The sequence below is a fragment of the Falco punctatus genome, assembly GCF_963210335.1.
Source record: "Falco punctatus genome assembly, chromosome: 9".
Classification (NCBI taxonomy): Eukaryota; Metazoa; Chordata; class Aves; order Falconiformes; family Falconidae; genus Falco; species Falco punctatus.
In genome coordinates this window covers 10130570-10150467 of record NC_137589.1, presented here as the reverse complement: position 1 = coordinate 10150467, position 19898 = coordinate 10130570, and the positions used below count along the sequence as shown (strand labels likewise).

At 46.9% G+C, this 19898-nt stretch overlaps 1 protein-coding gene across 1 annotated transcript in view; it reads right to left on the bottom strand.

Annotated features, from left to right (window-relative positions):
• The window catches only part of PPIF (peptidylprolyl isomerase F), a 172830-nt gene that overhangs the window by 137819 nt on the left and 15113 nt on the right, over positions 1-19898 (bottom strand). The gene's annotated exons all lie outside the window — the stretch shown is intronic.

Sequence of the window (19898 nt, the reverse complement as noted above, 5' to 3'; positions counted from 1 at the left end):
CTAGAATGCCAGAACACAGTGAGAAAGCTTTCTTTTGCATGATGTCTGGACACATCTGAGCAGTAGGTATGGGAAACCTAACCCCAGCCAGCTTTTCAAAAGGTTTCCTTACAGTCCTGCAGCATAACAAGGTGGTACAACTCAACAGACTTCCAAGGAGTCAGGCATACTTACGCCGCATTTGATTTAAGCCAGCAAAACTTAGAGAAAAAATAACAGTACAGAAAACACTGCAGAAGTCATAAGAAGTAAGACCTCAAAACTCACTGCTTGCAAATAAACAAGCGATACACAGACAGATACTCCAAGCATAGGGGAAAAAAAGCTTTGCTGAGTACCTTCACGTAGAAATTCAGAAAGCTGGCAATCCACAGCCCTAGGAAAGGGCCTCACTTCCCTCTGCCGCTCTTATATTTGCTGCGGCCCTGATTGCATGGGGGCTCCAGCTGTGCTGGCCAGCTGTGGGGGATAGGGGAGTGGGCACCAGCCCCTCCCCAGGTGCAGGGCTGCCTGCCTGGCTGTGCCTGCTGCAAGGCCAAACAGCCCTCTCCAGCATGACCACAAGAAAAAACCTACAAAGGCATCAATGCTGCCAACATGAACCCTCATGGGCACCTGGGAGGCAAAGGACAGATCAATTCACATCTAGGAGAGACAAACAACTCTTGCTTTAATGTTCACAGTCATGGAAATCTCAGTTAAGTCTTAGACAGCTGTAGAAATTTTGTCAAGGAAATACACAAAGGCAAGCTTTGCTGGTCAGAAACCTGAATAACGCATGTTGCAATGAGCCAATTCAAACTGCTAACCAACGTACCCAGCTAAAGTTTTTAAACACAATTTTTGAATACACAGCGGTTGCACGTATCAAGCAATACCTTGCCCAGCTACTTGGTCTAAGGTGTGGTTTATCCTTTGGCCATTTGCCCACCCTGTGTGTTTGCTTTGCTTGAATTAAACCGAGGTAAAAGCGACCGAGTTAAATAAAGACAACCAAAGCCCACACACACCAACGTCTTCCAGGATTTGAAGGAACTGAACCAACACCATTAAGCTCGTCTTCCATGGGGAGGTGAACAGCAATTCACTGATTCAGAACAGCAAAAGCAGAACCAAACACGAGTCAGACAGAGTCCCTGACAATCGGTGCAAGATACCCCAAATGGTGCATATTCATTAATAGATTTTAAATTAGCTAGTAAGTCAGGAATAAGCACATGGTTTTATTTTGGATATTCAACTCAATGTCATAACAGTGTTAAAAAAAAAATAAAATAGAGGCAAATAGAGGATTTGGAAATATGGACAGGAAACCAAAGCGAAAACATCATTATGTGATTCTTATCACTCTAAAAGGATAAAAGAGCTGTCAAAAAAATCCAGAATGATGAAAGGAAAGAAACAGTTGCCCTGTGAAAACAGACTTTGTGCACTGGCCCTCCATCTCCTGGAAAAGAGATCAGTGAGGGTGGATATGATAGTGGACTATAACATAATAAATGACACAAATAAAGGAGGAAATATTCATTGGAATTTTGGATAAAGTTATCTGAGGTTACATAATTAAAAAAAAAAAAAGAATTTCACACAGCAGACTGAAATTCATAGTCATGGGATATTCTAGCTGTCCAAAGAATAAATGAGATCAAGCCCAATTACAAAACCACATTAAAAAAAATAATCCTATCAGGGTTATTAACCACGAAGCTGCATCCCTGGCTCACAAAGGCCCAAAGCACAGAAGCAGCCAGCAGCAGGACATGATGCCGACAGAAGGTTGATTGCCTATGTTGAGTATCTTTGCCCTCAGTAAGGTGTTGCAGTGAAGAAGACACTGGAGCACATGCTGGTCTGATTGCTGGTCTGAGAGGACTATTTTTTGTCTGACAGTAGAAGCTGCAACATATGAATGTAAACATACTTTCAGCCCTGTATGTAAGGAAAACACTTGCACCACACCCATCAGGCACCTGATGGCTGCCAGGGCAGGCTCTGATGGACATGTCCAGGGAAATACCTGTTGGTTCCCCAGCATTCACACTTTGGAAGAAAACCTTGTGGCTCCGCTGCCCTCATGCTTAGTTGAGCTAATTGGCAGGAAACTAATTGAAACACCACTGTTGTTTCTAGTCTACAACTGAAACTTGCACTACTATAGCTAGTTTGGTATGTTTGGGGTTTTTTTTCTTAAATTCATTGCAGATATTTTTGTTTGAAAAGCTGGTCCTAATTAGCTGTGTTTAAAGTTATTTTTAACACATCCACGTACTGCATTCCTGTTCACTGGGCCACGCCACCCGCTCTCACTCTCCAAGTGGCAGGGCAGGGCTTAGCCTTCAGTTAGCCTCCCCTTACGGTTTTCTGGGGTCACAAAGGAATTTACTGAGTCGAGTAAAATTTCTAAGAGGTGTTTAAGCACCTCCTAGCATCCTAAAGGTCCAGTAAATGGAGGTCATATGGATGAGGTCATAGGCTCTGGCTGAGCCATGCATTGTGCCGCAATGGGAGGCAGCCAAGCCTTGGCCATCAAACCCTGGGCCTCCATGACGGGTTTCAGCCATGCTATGCTATGCCCCTCTGCCCAACATCAAGCCACAGCCAAGGACATCCCAAATTGACGTGGAGGCTGGTTAGCCTGTGCCCATGTTTTCCCATCTACTGACCTTAAGTGATGTCTTTAACTCCAGGGGTACAGCTTCACACCCAGAGAGCCCCTCAAGCTGTTCAGAGGCCTGAGGTGCTCTTGTGTGAGTAAAAACACACAAGGAAAGCACAAGATGTGCAGAGCTGGATTGAGAAACACTTTGCAATTTATCTTTTCTGCCATAAATATCTCTGCCCATCTCTTTACAAGGGGAGGAAATGTCAGTCTGAGGCAGACAGAAATATTCAGACCAAAGCAGTTACATCTGGAGGCTTTTGTGAAATGAATGTAGCCAAGAGAAGAAAGTGAACTTTTTCTCCCCCAATTTCTTTCCTACACTGAGCTCTGTGCACCTCCTTGCAAGAATTTAGCACAACAGGAGAAGAAATAGAGGCTCAAATAAGGCTTTATAGTCCCAGGAAAGGTGAAGTTCAGTCTCAGGTATGTGTGATTTGCTCCCTCAAGGGCTGTACACGTGAAATATAGCTTCTCTGGGTTTTTTTTTTTTCTTTTTTTTGCATGTGAATTTAATACACTTCATAAACCTGATCTCCTCTTCAACACCTTACCAGCAAACCTGGCAGATTTCAAACAGCTTTCTAAATATGAAAAGTAGGGAAAATTTGTCACCTGAGTTCTTTTTGTTAAAGGAGACAATACAGCTGGTAGTGTTTAACTTTATAGTAATGGGCATATAAACCTCATTTTCACTACTGGCAGGTATTCTTGCTTTCTTAAGAGTTAAAAACTGCTTTTCTTTTAACCCAGGTACTGCCCAGTCTCTAGGATGTCACCAACCCCTTTCAGGGATACCTAAGGAAAGGAAAAAAAAAAAGAATATAACTGCTATTAATTCACCCCAAAGCTGTGCCCTGCTCCCCAGGGCAGACAAAGAAACAAAAAAAATCCCAATAACTAATATTCTAAAACACCCAGCTGGTTAAAATCTTTTCAGTGACCGGAATGAGACATGTATGTTCATATTTTAAAGTTGATCAACTTCAGCAGATGCTCCTTCCACCAAAGATTTAGTTTGTAAGTGATTATGCATTAAATAACTAGAACTGTAAACTGCAAGTCCCTAGATGTTTCCTACCTCCCCCCTTGCCTCTACCGACTCCCCCCTATTGCCTATATTTCACAGTTGTTGGTCTTTTGTGGCCTCTTTAATTCAAGCCTGAAGTTATATTACGTGCTTTGCACCACTCCTGTTTTTTCAAAAGGAATATTTTGTATTATAATAACATGCTGTCCCCTCCCCACATCCACGATAGTCTTCTCACACACAGCCCAGCCAGCCCCTGCCCCACACTGCCTGCAGCACAGGCAAATGCCCTGGTGCTGCCCACTGCCAGTGCTACTTTTAAGAAAAATATTTTTTCTACAGCGTTGAGTGTTTTGTTTTGTTTCTTTTTTAAATGAGAAGCATTTATTTAGGAAGCACTAAAAGGGTTCTAAATTTGTTATAAGTATATGGAGAAATAGCTAGACCAATTGCTCAGGCTTCCACCAGCACTGAACCCTGGCCACCTCTAGATGGGAAGGAAGCAGCTGTGTGACCATGGCTATCTCACTGCCCTTGCAGGAAGCAAGGCAAGGTCTCTGTAATCAAAATCACGATTGCGGTTTCTGGTCTTTCTCACACAGTCCCGGTCACTGGCTCAGCCCAGAACTAAAAATGCCATGTATGAGGCAAGCAGCACTACTTTGACAGGAGCAGGAGCTGAGTTCATGGTTGCCCTGTTAGTCCCCAAGTGTAACCACCTGCTGCTGGGTTAGAGCCAAATAATCCCAACTTCTTCCTAGAGCTCCTTCTGTCACTCCTCAGCTTAAAAGCTCTAGGAGGCCTTCCCATCAGGGATGAAACTGATTTTTTTACCTCGTGAATAGCCTGTTTGAAACCCTCTTCATTTCTTTGGCCAGGTGGAGCCAATATATAGCTCATCAGGGTGGCAAGCTCATTGCTTAGGGGAGCACTTCACTCCCCGGAACGTTAGGGGAGACAAGTGACATGGAGCAATGGTTTTGCAGTGCCGCAAAAAAAATATCCCAAACACAGTAATCTGGGTGTGAAAATGATCTTGATTTCTCCTTTTAGCACATTTGGCTGCCTAGTGAGAAGGAGCCTAAGAAGAGTAAGCAGACGGGTCCGCAAGATTGGTGCTGGCAAACGTGGAAACTTTTGCAGCCTCTGGCTCTGGCCCCAGCTCGTCCCCACTTTCCATGAATGCCTAATTGAGACTGCCTGGCTTTTTCCGCAGAGGAGGGAGCCAGTTTCCAGGCAGGGCATATGGGTGTATTCTGTAAGTCTTTGCCTTGTAAAGTTTTAGCACCCAAAAAAGCCTCCAGTCTCCAATATGATTCAGTTGGCTGGCAAGGGAGTGGCTGACGGTTAGGGGTGATGGCTGTTGCTGTTGGCAGGAGAAACCAGAGGGTAGGAGTGGGGAGAAAGCGGCTCTCTTTTAAAGAAATTACACCGACAGCAATCATCTCATTTTGCATGGGGCATGAAACCCTCTCAGAGTACTACGCAAAAGTCCCTGCAAGACAGAAAACCCCCGTGCAGCCACAGCACAGGTACAACAGACAGCAGCATGAGAGCGAGGGTGTAGCCACTGTGGCTGTTCATCCCTGGATGACACCTGTGGCACTTCCCCGGTTCGATCTGTGAGCAGGGCACCATTAGCTGCCTCGTCCTGCAGCTTAGCGTGTGGCTTAGACCTGCGGCAACCGTGGGACATACCTGGCACTCACACCTTCACCTGCAGCACCTCAGCCTCTGGACCACACCAGAGCTTGCGACAGCCTCTGGCCACCGCTGCTCCCACTCCTGCAGCCGCAGTGCTTACGCTGCAGGTTCAGAGGGGCAGGTCCCGCAGCTCCCACGCCAGAGCTTGCCTGAGGTGCTGTTTCCATATGCAGAGCAGCAAAGAGCCAGGCAAAGTCACAGCTCAGCATCCAGAGCAGGACGGGGCTGCCCATGCTAGAAGCTTTACCCCCCACTGAACTCCCATAGGTGCTGGAGTCAATATTCACTTATGCCCAGCGTAGATAGGGAGCAATCAGATAACTCTCAGCTAGGAAGCTGTCTAGGCCCCCCAACATACCATGTTCACACTATTCCTTTCTCAGTGGGCCAGACCCCACACCTGCCTAATATAATGTGGATGATGGAGCGGCCTGGCCTACCACTGATGTTGGGGCTTTATATTAATCACATGGAAATCATTTTGGACAATTAAGCATAGAGATGAAAGGCCAACTGGCTGCACATGTTGTGTGGGGCATGACCTAAAAGCAATCCCAGTGATTGAGATGATGTACTGTGAAAGCTGGATTAAACAGGTCAAGTAAATTTGGAGCAGCTAAAATAAACCGAACTCTTTTCCAAAACATATGTTGTGCTTGCCACATAATATTGCTGTACTGTGGTAGCATGTCCCAAACATGCCAAAACTGATACGCTTGTTCCAGGGTCATGGTGCCAAGGGGAGAGAGCGAGGATGGTTACTTTAGAAAAAAAGCTGGACAGAAAGTAGTTCTGAGAAAGTCACAAGCATTCCTGAATGAGCTGCATGATAAGGCTTTGCACATCTTCCCTGTAGCCAACCAAATACCCTGAGCCCTAGGAAGGCATCCAGATTCAAACTGAGCAATCAAATGTGAATGAATGTTATGGGCTTTTGCTCCCCTCTATAAACATTTTCCAGTTAGTGGTAAACTGTTTTGAAAGCCCCCAGTAGCCTGGCTGGGAGCTGGAGACATTTTACAACATCTGGGAACAATTCCCAAATCACTTCCCCGCATACACCTGTACTGAACTCCATTTGCAGTCAGTTTGCTGTGGCAAGCCAGCCTGCGCTGCCCATCCAGGGCCAGGGCCAGGACGGCATCACCACCAGCCAGGATGGCCAGTTCCCACCCCATTGTGGTTTGCGGGGGTCCACAGGGGTGCTTAACAGTGTGAAATGCTTGCCATTCCTCTGTGCTGACCTCACTTTGAGCCATCACCGGTGACACAGCGTGCAAAGTGCTTTATTGGAGTGATACGGCTGTGTAGGAAAATAAAACAGCCCTCAGCCACTCATGGGCAGGTTAGCTGGTCTGGGTATCAATCATACCAGGAACACAGGGAGTCCAAAGTGAGTTGCAGAAGAACTTGGATGAACTGCAGCCCTTTCGCATCACGTGGTCCTCCATGGCCACCCCTGCCCGGGTCAGTGCTGCTCCGTCTTCCACAGTGCTCTTATTTTATTTTCTTACCATTCAGTTGCCGTATGCTTTGTATTATCTTTGTTTTCACTTTGTCTTGGTCATCCCAATGCTTCGCTATACCAGATAATCAACAGTTGTCAGCAGTAAGCTATTAGATAGTAAAACACAGCACTTGAAAGATAGGAAATGTTAAGGGTTCAAGTAGCCCTTGCATGGAGCCCTGCAACATGTAAAGGTTTTTATCCATCTTGAACTCATCACTGGAAAAGTGTTTTTAGCTTCTATGTGCAGTTTCAGTGCTGTTCTTTTGAATGGCTGTATTTCAGCATTGTTATTAATTGCCATAGCCCTGCCTCATTTGCAGGGGCCGTGATGGAAAGCGCACATGGCGTGAGCTTCCCAGAGTGAGAGAAGATGCTAAGGGCACGCTGCCCCAGAGACAGCTGGACAACACACTCCTCTTAATTTCGCCATGAGAATTTGCAAATGTACCAAAGTCCATGAGTTTGCAACTAATGTTCTATACATGAAGCATATAAATCCATGGAAAGCTTTGTGAAGAAAGAACAAACTACTCTGAGAAGGTAAAAAAGCTGACTAGAAACTTTGTGATTCCCAGCTAACCACATGTGAGCTAAGGAAGGCATCTGGCATTTGCCACACTGACTGGTTGGTTGCATGCAGAACTCCTGGGTACCCAAGCTATCTGCTCAGAGGCAGCGGGGAAGGAAAGGGGAAGGTCAAAAGATGAAATTCTGAACCTCAAATTATTGTGATTGTTTGTGGAGTTCACAAATACCCTCTGGAAACAGGGAAGGAGGGTGTGAGCCTTTAACTACAGATCCCTGGGGCTCCAAGCTGGAGAAATTACTCAGGTAAGAGGGGAAAAAAAATCTACTGTTGTTATTCAAAGTTTTGGGTTCTGTGCTTTATTTTCTGTACCTCTCTTTTTCTATACCTATTATCTAGAAAATCTTGACCTGAAGGCTTACGAAACAGCCATTTGCTTTGGTTCAGTACCAGCCCCATTTACCTGGCAGCATAGTACAGAGAAAAGCAAGACCTGCCAGCAGCCTGGTGACCGCAGAGGAATTCAGGCAGTGCCTGGGAATGTGCCCTGGCTGCCTGCAGAAGATCAGAGCAGGGATTTTGTTAGCCTTTGGAGGAGCGCTCCTTAGCTGACACAGGCATGCTGTCCATAAGGAGTGGTGACAGTAAAGCGCAACAGATAAAACTCAAACCCTTGCAGGGTTTACTGTTCATTTATTGATGATTTATAAAGCAAGTGGAGGGCTGACCGCAGCATGACAACCCACTGCCCCTCTAAAGTTACACATGTATTTGAAACCGTTCCTTAAGAATAAATGAGATGGTCAGATCCACTGCAGCTAAAACCTCAGTGCACTAAGCTTTGTTGGCCATCAACTGTTTCTTCCAGGTGAAGGGCAGACAGCCCCTATTTCTGAGCCCTGCGATCTGGTTCTGTGCTGGCAAGGAGGTTGTGTAGGTTTCACTGACATCACGGTGAGCCCAGCCAGGCTGACTGCTCCTTGTGTAAGCCCTCGTGCACCCAGAAGGAGATGGAAAGGACACAGCGAAATGCTGATGGCTTCTGAGAACCTCCACCTTCTGCCTCTGAGGCTAGCCCTGGGATTCGCCTTCTGGCTGAGGCATAACTCACTGGCATGCACCCAGAGCGATTCCCATAAGTCCCAAAGCCCCTAGACCCCAGGGCCGTGACAGCGGTTTCTGCTGGTGCCAGGGGGGCTGTGGTGCTGCCCTCCAGCCGGCAGCATTTCCATTGCCCCATCCTTGCCACAGGACACCCCGCACCTCTGACCACAGCTTTTGTTCACTGCAGCACCGCCAGTGAGCCCTGTTACGCGTGCATGTGCTCACCAGGGCCTGTTTTATTACGTCCAGAAGGAACTTTTATAAAGGCAAACATCTGAACAATGTCATTGCTGTGTGGCTATTTTCTCGAGGCTGCAGCAGTGTGTTCCTGGGCTATTGTCTTTCTCCAGAAGACTTTTGCCAGACAGCTATATGCAGCTGAGACAGCTAAATGGAGACCTGATGCAGACATCCCCTTAAAAGCATTTTGTACTTATTTGCCAGAAATAAACTTATTTTCAAGCTGAACCACAGTTTTAAAGACAAATCAGAACTTTTCTAAACATGTTAAAGTTTTTCTCTTTCTGAAAAACAAATAGGGGTTGGTGGTTGAGTACTGCAGTTACACTGCCAGGCTGCCAGCCAGGGTAACATCTATCATTTTGGTACGGCCGACACAACCTGAGAAGTAATTCTGCAGTGTGAGGTCTGGCCAAGGCTGAGCGTGCCCATTGCTCCATCCCAGTGATGTCTGGTGGCCAAGGGAAGAGGTCCAGTGGGGAAGTCAGTGGATATATGTTCAGGCTCTCCTGTGCTGTTGAAAGGAGGAGAGGGAAACCTGTGGCTGGAGACTGGCACTGGAATTACCTTTGATGGCCGCCTTGCCATCTGGTCACCTTCCCAGTGGTTAAGGCAGCAAGGAGGGTGGCTGGAAGCACAGCGTCCCTAGCAGCTGGCGAGGGCTCCCCCAGCACACCCCCGGGGCTGCAGGAGTCCCTGCAGCCCAGTCCCACACAGTGAGGGGTCAGGTTCCCAGGGTGGTCCCTCTTCGCTGGTACTGAGGTGAGGCTGGTGGGGGGAACTGGCTCCAGGCAGTCGGCTGAGGCAAAGTCCCCCCCTATCCTGGTTCTGCTTCCCACTCCCTTTGGTAGTCAATTCCCACCCCTGACGGGCCTTATGGTATAAATAAGGGACCACTGCTTTGTGGTTGAGCATCTAGAGCCCTGACAAAGACCAGATTGCCACCACAGTTATTTCCTCTTGTAAGTAAAAGGGGAAACTGTGGTATCTCACACACCTCTGGGCAGAAATAGCTGACAAATACCAACTTCTTGTGGCGAAGACTGCTGCTAATGGCATCTGGGCCCCACTTTGAGATGTTAAGCTACTAATTTCCAATACCGCCCTGTGATGTGAAACATATTTATAGTTGGAGTGTCCGGGTCTTTTGGGAAGTCTTACCTTCCAAAATAACCCCCTGGCCTAGACGTTGACATGGGTTTTACAGCTGCCACCCAACTCCCAGAGCTCAAGGACAAGATCAGACCACGGCTCTACACACTGGCCGGCTACTCGTGCAACACAAACACTCACAAATTAACATCTCTGGACATTTCCAGGAGCAATGGAAACTAATAATTCTTTTGGACAGGATGGATTTCCTGCTGAATTTAATAACAACAGTTGGAGACAACCGTCTGGATACTTGCTGCTTTGAGATAACCAGCCAGTAAAATAACTGTGGTGATTTTCCTTGCAGAAAATTTGTATGTGACAGCCAGACATGTACTCTCTTATTTCTAGTCATCATTGTGTATATTTATAGAACTTCCATCAGAAGAACGCTTAAGATGGAGGAATAAAACTCAAGACAGCCCACTATCAACAAGCTTGCTTTTTACAAGGTTTTTAAAGCTACACCAAATCTAAGAGCTCTGGGTTGAGGCTTTCACAAGATCAGTGTTTGGCACCCAGTTCCCTTTGAATTCAGATGAAGCTGGGAGTCTAACTCCCTTCAGGATTTCAAAACCCCCAATTTTTGTCTGCAGTGGCATAATAAAAGCAGAGAGAGGGAGAGAGAAAAAATCCTCCAAGAACAGACTGAGAACAAGAGTAGAAAGAAATGATAAGGAGTGCTGGTAAGCCAAGATTCACATCAGGAAAGAGGGGTTTAAACGTAGTCAGAGGCCAAAAGGGAGCATTAAAGCATCTATTCTGACAGTATGCTACAAGTCATTATGTCTCAGCCAGTTACTCTCATATTTAGCCTAATAACTCTTCTGGCATGTCTTTGGAGAAAGGCATTTCATCTTGACTGGAAGACCTGCATCAGTTGATGGCTTGGTCCAAAGCTAATCACCCTCACTGGTCAGACACTCATCCTCATTTCCTATATTAATTCGCACACCTCAGATTCCAGGCGTTGTGTCTTTCTGAGCTTTCATATGGCAAATTAAGTACCTGGTATTTTTTCCCACATTCCACTTACATAGTGTAATTAAGTCCCTCTCAGTCCTTTCCTTCCCCCCCTCCCATTTTATTTTCCTTTACACTAAAAGGCTTCTTTTTAGAAAGGGTTTTCTTCTAGTCATTTCTGTGGCTCTTTGCAATTTGCCTGGTTTTTCAACATCTTTTGAAAATGGTCCCTGAACCACATAGAGAACACCTTTTTAAAGACAGAGTTTCCCTCTCTTTCTGCTTTCTAACCCCAGCAGTCGCAGTGGCCCTTTTGCCACAGCACCATCATGGAAGCTGCGTTTTGCAACCACTGCAGCCCTTAACTCCTTCAAACATGCAGGCTTTAGAATGCAATACTCACTCTACTTATGCATGTGGACACTCTGTTCTCAGAAGCATAGCACTGTAGTTGGCTATATAAAAAACACTTTTGTAGACATGAACCCATCAGGTAACTCTCATTATTGTGCCTGACTTTTCTGGTATCATCATTACCTGTTTATTATCATCCTGTCCATAAGTTTTACCAGCAGTGATTTTATATTGGTATTGATAAAAAGATTGAGCAGGAATCAGTTTAGAAGTCCCAGTCCTTGTAAAATGCCACTGACTACATTCCCCCACCCCACGTTCAGTGACTACTTCAGGAAAGCTATCAGGTATCAAATTCCAATTCACCTCTCAGGTGCGCTTTACAATTATTTTTTTATTAAATCAGAAAGCCTTGATGTCTTAAGTCATGTGTGGCACAGAAGGTGAAGCATATTATGTCATACCCTGGGTTTTATCAGTAATCTATAAAACTGAAATCCCTTCCAAGACTGCAGCCTGGATTCCCCAGTTTTAGGTGCTGCAGCGGCAGTATGGACAGGGGAGCTCAGGGAAGGGTTCAGGAGCCGCACGGGCTGCGCAACTTGAGCCACCACATTTGCTGCTTCTGACTCGATGGCCTTGCTCTCCATCTTCTGTGCACACCAGGGCTACCTAGACATGACAGCTGGCTACAGCCTGATGTGGAGGTTTCCTATCTCACAGGTACATCAAAGGCCCCTCTCATAAAGCACTGCCTTTCACTTCTCCAACGCTGCCCCATCAGCCTAAGCAGGTTATTGCCAGAGGCACTGACATTTCAGGCAAGCAAATCATGCTCTAAGGTTCAGTTTTGCCAATTTTATGATACTTCCATTAATAAGCATTTCTAATTTATCTCACTTGTTATTCACATGAGCATATCAGCTACTGGAAAAAAATAATCCTGTCTTTGGGATGCTGGCACAAGCTCCTGCCCCTCCTGCTGCCTGCTCTACCTGGAGAGGGACAGGCAGCTGCCTGCAGTAGCACACTCCTTGTATACTTCCTGGTGCAACTACAGTCTGCGTGCTCCTTTGGGACTGTAGGATAGGAAAGCTGTACTGTTTCTGCTGTCCTGTATCTCCTTCTGGCAGGGTTACCAGAGCTGTACATCCCAGCAGTCCCTGGGCAGGGACGCATCAGCTTGTGCGTACCTCAGCATCACCTAGTCCTTGCGGGGCCCAGGGCGGAGGTCATCTCCCTGGGACACAGCTATATTTTGGGTGGGTGTGAGGGGCAGACAAGCCCATCTAGTCCTGGAAATGTGACAAGTATGAGTTCATTAGGAGAGACTGCAGTTACAGCCCAGCCTTCCCTCTCCTCCAAGTCCAGCAGCACGATGTGCTGTAAGACAAATGAACTGGCTTCTCCTAGAAAAGCTTCTAAAAACTAATGGTGTTTGAGGGAAAACATAGCTTGAAGGAATTAAACTTGGTTCCAGCCTGACCGCAATCCAAAGAGAAAATTAATTCCATTTTAAACACTAGATATTTTTTTTTTTTTTGGTTACTGAAGCAGGCTCTAAGCTGGATCATCATCTCTTTTACTGGGCCCTCACCCACTAGTATCAGAAAAATTGCTTTTACAACTATTTTTTTTTTTCCTGACAAGGGTTACTTCCCCCTTGAACTTTCCTGTGCTGAACTGCTGGAACAGATTAAGAGGAAGGAAAAAAAGAAACAAAAACAACCAGAAATCTCTAGCACAGGCTGGCAGGGAAACCCAGTAACAGACCAGCACATTTTCCTCAAAACCAAGCACTTCTGCCAAGCTGTTTAGAGACACCTTTGCCAAATTAGAAACCCTTTAGGGAACCTCCAGGTTCTGAATGATCTTTGGTACATCTTTGGTACAAATGGATCTCACTAAATAAAGTCAAGAGAAAACATTGTTATTGCAAATCAAGGCTTGTAGGTGTCACTCTAATAACTGCAAACCCTTCCCTTTGCTTTACAAAACCCATGCAGTAATTCAGCCATATCTGTCAGTAGCTGCTTCTAGTTGAAGCCATTCATTTATCACTAGAGATGCCTATCTTTCCCCAAACAACGACCCCATCAGCAGCCTGCAGAGCAATGAAGCCAGCCGTGGCTTATCTGCAGGAAGAGCTGGCCAAACCCACTACCCTGGGGCTGGGTCCTCCGAGCCTGAGACTTAGCCCAGTGTCCTACCATGGGAAAAAAATGACAACATATAAACAGTGGGGAGACACATTACCTCTTTTTAAACAAACTCTCACTGTGGGAGATGTAAACATAAAAAGCAGACACAGAATCATAGAATCATTTAGGTTGGAAAAGACCTTTGAGATCATCAGGTCCAGCCATTAACCCAGCACTGCCAAGCCCATCACCAAACCATGTCCCTAAGCGCTGTGTCTATGTGTTCTTTAAACCTTTCCAGCGATGGTGATTCCACCGCCTCCCTGGGCAGCCTATTCCAATGCCTGACCACCCTTTCAGTGAAGACATTTTCCCTCATACCCAATCTAAACCTCTCCGGGTGGAACTTGAGGCTGTTCCCTCTTGCCCTGTCACTTGTTACATGGGAGAAGAGACCAACACACCCAGCCCCCTGCCCGCTCCCACCCCCCCACCCTCCTTTCAGGTAGTTGTAAAGAGCAATAACGTCGTCTCCCCAGCCTCCTCCTCTCAGACTAATCATTAGGTGTTGTCCCGGATGAGCATCTGTACCCTAATGGTGAGGGTAAACTGCAGCGGGCTGGTATAAGCAGTGCTCAGATGGGGTCAAGGGCTGCCACAGACCCTCATCCCAGGTGTTGGTGGAGGTGCCACCAAGAGGCAAGTCCCTGGGGACAGCAACCCAGTGGCCCAAAGCTCGTCCTGATCCAGCAGCTCATGGGCAAAAGCCAGCACCCACCAGCGTGGCACTGAGGTTAACAGGGAGCGCAGCAGCATGGGCAGCTCCTGATCTGGCCACATTGCAGCCCAGAGGTTTGCTAACCCCTGGCAGCTACAGCAGGAACACAAAGCACAAAAAACAGCTCCCCAAAATGCCAAGTCAGCAGTTTTCTTATCGGAGGAGACTGAAAAACAGGGTTCTGAAATACACTGGGAGAGTTGCCCACTGAATATCAACTACCAAGCCTTTATTTATAACTTATAAAAGTAATCGCATTTCAAATCTGTCCAAGGGAAAGAGGGGCTGCTTTGGTTTTTTTAAGCTATGAATTTTGTTACCAAAAAACTGCTGTATTAAGCATGAATGCCGATAATTAAAAAGCAAAGCCAATAAAAATGATCCAGAGGACAACATTCCTTAATGGAGACCATAAAATACAAGGACAAGGGAAGGATGATTTGGAACAAAGTGATAGGAAATTAATACCTTTTACTGCCAGTTAATCTTACAAACAGAACAAATCACATCAACGGACCTAAAAAAACCCCAAAACATACTTTCAAACTCACCATTGATCATATATGCTTGGGAAGAGTTTCAAGGGGGGTTGAGTTTTAATCCTCAGAAACTGCTAACCACACTGGCTGTTTTAACATTAGTGGGCAAGGAGGTACCCCATAAGCCTAATAGCTTTGTATGTCCAGGTGTGAGGATTTTGTTCAGGTAGGGTCCTAAGGGAGGAGGAATTAGAATTTTGTTGCTGTATTGGGCTTGGTTTTATTTTAAACATTAGAGACCAGTTTTCAAAAGATGCAGGGTCTGGATGCAGCCATTCAGACATAGTCAGGCAGAGGTTTGGTCTAGGTCCATTTCCACTTTTAATAAACCAGTGGCTGTAATAAAGGATAAAGAACTTGAAAATGTGCAGGGCTAAGATATAGTATTTTATAGTTCATCCTGCAAGGCAGAAAGTTGATATGTCACTAATGCATATTAGAGGTTGTTGGAGAGTTTCCAAAAATAAAGGACCTAGCTTATTTTTTTTGTTTTTATTCACTCTGCTCTATACTCTGTGGTTTTGGTTTTTCCAGCTTTCCATTGCTCTGTGCCAGCTAGTAGAAAATACTGTCTATCCTCATTTATGCTGGTGGTCTGCTGGTAGCAAGGAAGCCACCTCAACACTGGAACCCTAACACTGAGATGACCCAGACGATAGAAAAAAACCTAAGAAATAACTGGCTATAAATTAAGTGTTTCCCCAGAAGGAAAGAGTCTTGTCCTAATGAGTTACACTGGATTGGAACAGGCTAAATATTTCACTGATTTTTGAAGATCTATATCAGCAAGTAAATTTTCCTGCTTTTTTTCCCCACTTTGGGACCACTACCATTGCCCAGCACATCCCACTTCCATGACTAACAGCGGGAATGAGTCAAAGACAGCTGGGGTGCGGACAGAATCAGCCTCAGCACCCTGGATCAGCAAGGAACCCACTTGCCAGGTGAACAGTGTCAAATGCAGACAAGATCAGAACTAGTTTATCACCCAGACTCCTATTTCTGCCAAGCTCTGAGAGAGTGACTGAAGAATACATGTTGAAGCTATGACTTCAGAGATGGGAACACTGAAATAATAAAATAGGGGGAAATTCAGGATAAGAAATTACATCAGTGGAACAGGAACAATTTGGGGTCTCATTAAGCCCAGGAGCTTAGTCAGCAATGACACACTGGGGCAATATTATTTTAACCCTTTGACTCCTTGATACAGAGTTCAGTCTGCTCTTTGAGAGGCCCTGCTCTCGAAGAACAACAGGGAACAAACCTATGTTATCAGCAGGCCATTGAAAAACTGTCAGCTTCATTCCTGAGGAGCGGAGGAGCTTCTGGGCAGATGATGCTAGCACAGGTCATGCTCCAAATGCCCCCAAGGGGGGACGGGAAGGGAATGGAACCAAGTTCTCTTAGGTAGCATAACAGTAACTGCACTAACTGCAGCTGCAAAGTCCCACAGAAAGCAAGGCACAGCCCTTAGGCTGTAAGTTTAAGTTATATTTAAAGGCTTAGGAGGCAATGCTACCATACACTAACTATTTCTGCAGAGGCCTGTCAGCTGCACAGGAACCACCAGCACAGGGTGACCCCCAGCCCTGCTGGGAAATCCTTGTCCCGGCAGCTTCATCCCAGCTCCAGCCTGGCAGGAGGGACTGAAAGGTTCCCACCCGCCAGTTCCACAGAGCCCCTCGCTGTGGGCAAGGGGGGTGGCTCAGGCTCAGGTGGTGTGAAGAAACCCCTGAGCCAGCACAATGCTAGCAGGAGGAATGAGGACGGGAAACTGCAGCCCTGCAGCAGTTGTCGGTAGCTGTGTGCTCTGTTCATACCTCCTCCCCTGCTGCAGGCTCAGATAAACAGCTGGTTTCCCGGCTAACGTATCGGTGGTCTCACCTTTTCAGTTTTGTGGCTCCTAAAATACATTGGTTTACCTCAATTTTTTTTTTTCTGACATACTGTATTGATTCCTTTCCTACAGATAAAAAATAGCCTTTTCTTCTGCATCCTAACATACTGCAGCCACACGGACCTGTTTGTTTCAGAGCTGCTTCTGTTTCACTGACGCACCGGGCACTTCGCTGCATATTACCACCACTTTGTCTCTCTCCAATCTCACACCCTTGCTGTTTAGAAAGCAAAGAAAATAGAAAGTGGCAGGGATACATTGTTCTGCCCCCACGATGAAGGACGCTGCTGTCGCACCTCAGGTGTGACATTGACAGCAGAGGAGATCCCTGCCTTCACTGCTGACGGGGTGGAGGTGTCCCCTGCCACCTACCTCCTTAGACACACCCTGAAACAGCTATGGAACGAGATGATATAAAACTCATTAACTGCAGTGGTAATTAAAAGGGAGTAAAAGTATCAGCAGCAGCTGGGAAATGCTGCTGCACTTCCCCGCATACCCACTGCCTCCTCTACCTTTCTCAGGAATCAGACTTAATGGCAGAGAGAAGCATTAGCTGCAAACTTCAAAAATCACAGTTTTGAGTGTGGCCAAGAAGCAGGGCTGTAAAATTAGGGGCCGGCCACAGCTTTTGGGTTTGCATGCAGCAGGACCCCACAGGAAGGGCATGTCATCCAGCCATCAGGGTACAGTTTGGCTGCCCTCTCTTGTGAATTGTGTGCTGAACCAGATGCAGTTTTATAACTCTGCTTAAGGCAATCTGGGCCAGGATGGTTTCTGGAAAATTATTTCATACTATTGTGAAGAGTAAAAAGAATTTCCTTTCATTTCGGCATGAAGGGAACAGTGCAGAAAAGGTGGAGAAGAGCAAGACATAAATTATCTTCCCAGCTGTTCCACACCAATTTATATGCATTTCATAACTAACCATCATATAATCCTCCTGTTAACCCCAGAAATTAAGTCATCCTTACAGTATCTAGTTTTCCTTCGTCATGCACTCCTGCATCTGTGTGCATGGATACTATTTTCCAAAATTCAGGGGCATCAAACCACTTTTACAGCAGTTTCAAAACAACTGGAAAAGGAACAGAATAAAAGCACTGGAAAAATGAACTGCTTTGCCATGACCCAACATGACACAGTTGGTTCCAACAAGCAGTTCGTAACAGCTACCCCAGAGGTAGCTAATCCACTGGTGATCTCCCCTTTTGCTGTCTTGTGTTTTGAGCCCTCAAGTTCTGTGTAACCTTTTTCACCCTGCAAAGGAAAGCATTTAACAGAGAGTGGTTTGTTGGGGTTTTTTTCCCCCCGCAATGTATTAAATTCTTGTACCTCTTTTAGCTTCAGTGATTTGGGACTGATGCTGTCAGCCAGACAGGCCAGCTTTGCCAAAGAGGGATGAGCCAGGAACCCAATGGGATGCGGGAACGGCTCGGAGTCAGGGCAGCCGTGTCCACCTTTGCTCTCCAAAGTGACAGGAGCCTGGGAGCTGCAGCCATACCAGGAGAGCCCTGCTCTGCCTGGGCCGGTGGGAGCAGCGCAGGCTGGAGGCAGATGCCCTGAGCCCCCCATCCTCCCACACTGGATGCACAGCTGCTGCACAAGGGGAACAAACCGGTGACAGTCAGCAAACACCACACACACCTGGAGTTCAGTTTTCCACTCAACACCTGCCTTCACTGGTAAGTGTACTGGAAAGAATGGTATTAAGGCATGATTTCAGGTGGGTGGCTCACAGGCAGTCAAGGGAACGGTGTGCTCTCACTGCAGACTGAAGGATTTACTTTAGTACAGGGCAAGATCCAGCTGGATGATCCAGAGTGCATCTTCAGGCACCCAAATGCCCATGTAAGGAAAGCACAAGCAGCAGCACGCGTGTTCACAGTGCTCTGTGACATCCTGCCCAGGGGCACCCGCTCCTGGTGGCAGTAGTGCCACCATTACCACCATCAGATCCCCCCTGCCCATGCCAGCCTGCCTGGCGCCACCGCCAGCCCAGCAGCTGGGGAAGGAAAGCCAGTAATGGCCACCACCTCCATCTCACATCACCCTGAAAGAAGCAACGCCTGCAGGGCCACCAGCCTGCAGCCCCGAATCCAGCCCTGCCTTCAGAACCTCACAGCCATTGCTGCCACAGCTGCAAGCACACTGCTGTACCCGGAGGGAGCGAGGAGAACAGCTGCGCCTTCAGAGAGCAGATCTTGCAGCGGGAGCTCTGCTGTGTGGGGGCTGAGCATGCTCCCTCCTCACAGGGCAATGACAAAGCTTTGCCTGAACCCTGCTGACCCAGGGATACCAGAGCTGGGGCCAAATCTTCTGGCAGGGGACTAAACTGCAGCTTCCTTCAGGCTTCCCCCGTGGGGCAGGGGGAGTAGGTATCTCAGGGGACTGAGCTGCACCACCTCGTATCAGGAGCCAAGGAAGAGTTCTCTCTGCAGCGCCCTTGCTCTGAACTCTGTTGTTTGATATCACTGACTGTGCAGAGGAGAGCAGGTGGTGGCAAAAGCAAGGAGGGAAGCATCTGAGCCAAAGGACTATTTTTTCAGGCAGCTTTGGGCCAGGAGCTTCTTGCTCCAGTGTATGTACACCGTGGCCTGAGAAGTCAGCCCCAGCTCTTAATCCAAGGTGCTGCCACAGACCCAACAGCAATCTGAGAGACCTCCCTCGTCAGCCACGGGTAATTAATGCTCGTGGCGCCTGTCAGGGCAGCAATCTGCATTGTTTCTCCATTGCACAGGGCCAGCCTATTGTTTGCATACGCCACTGAGCCAAGGGGCCAAGGGTTAGTGGGTTAACAGCTACGTAACGTCATGCTGCACTCAGGGTGGGGGACACAGGCTGTAGCTCTGGTTTGGGTGTAACTGCATGCTGGCCCCAAGCTATAACCCTTTCCCCGCTGCCCAGCCAGCCCGCCTTGGCTCTGCTGCACGCTCCTCCCACAGCCTGTACAACTCTATACCGAGAAAGAATCAGACCAAAAAATGCAAAGCTTGAGCTTCTGCAGTTTAAGCAAGGAAATACTCTTTAAAAAATGCAGCAAAAGTGTTTATAGGATCCTGGCAACATAAGCAAAGCATGTGACAGGCTGTGAGGCTGAGACTGCGTGCTGGCATCCCCTAATTTTTAATGTACAGAATCATGCAGCTTTCTCCAAGGACACTTTGCACTTTGTTTGGCCTTGGCAACCATCAGTTAATAGCAACACTACTTCCAAAAAAAAAAAAAAAATCCTAACTAAACGCTGACTTTTGGCAGGGAAAAAAAAACCTCCCTAAGACACTGCATCACTTGGAGC